This window comes from Echinops telfairi, unplaced genomic scaffold (assembly GCF_000313985.2).
Source record: "Echinops telfairi isolate 266 unplaced genomic scaffold, ASM31398v2 ScPeMD7_443;HRSCAF=831, whole genome shotgun sequence".
In the NCBI taxonomy this organism is placed as follows: Eukaryota; Metazoa; Chordata; class Mammalia; order Afrosoricida; family Tenrecidae; genus Echinops; species Echinops telfairi.
The window spans coordinates 25,406,616-25,407,520 of record NW_022104341.1 but is presented as its reverse complement, the minus strand read 5'-3'; positions in this window follow the sequence as shown (position 1 = coordinate 25,407,520).

Genomic DNA, 905 nt, shown 5'->3' with positions numbered 1-905 from the left:
ACTTGCCCAGTTGCTTTTTATGTTCCGTCCTTTCCCCTTCAGCCCTTGTCCTGCATCATAACTGACAACCAGTCAATCACTACCTTACTGACCAGTGCTGATGGTTTCCTGATTGGCTTATATGGAGGACCCAGTCCTGGGGATGGAGTGAGACAGACAAAAAAAAAAGCAAGCTCCCATGTCAAGCAACCAAGATCAGCCATCCCTACCCATATCCCTCCCTTCCTCCCTCCCTCCTCCAACACTGCTATGCCATGGGCTGACAGAAGAATGATGAAGTCGGCCTTGTAGGAAGTACAGCCAAAATGCTCCTTAGAATGGAGGATAGAGACTTTGTCTCTTGTACTTCGCGCATGTTATCAGGAGATACCAATCACTGGGGAATGACATCATGCTTGGCAGAGCTTCAGCAGGAAAAAAGAGGGAGACACTCCACGGGACGGTTTGACATGGCGGCAGCAACGATTGTGTGGATGGCACAGGAATGGCAGCATTTTGTGCTGTAACATAAGATCAATAGGAGTTGGAGCTGACTCAGTGCCGCCTATCAACAATGTACATATGACCATTTAGGCTGTTTCTAGCATTTAACTGATAAAACAATGCTGCTATGAACATCTGTGCGTATGTTTCCTGATAGGTTTCTCAAAGATCTGTATCTAGGACAAGAATTGCTAGGTTGTGGGTTATATTCATCAATTTTTAAAAAACCAAAACACACCACATCCCCTCCCCATAAAGTGATGGTACCATTTGTATGTTCCTGCATACTGGACTGGATTATTCATGGTCCATATTCTGACCAACGCTCGATGAGGCTGGCAGAGTCAGTCAGCTTCCATGCTCATACCTTGTTGGCCGCTCTTAGTTCCTCCTTGAATGTTGGCCAGAGGCTTGAGTATTGA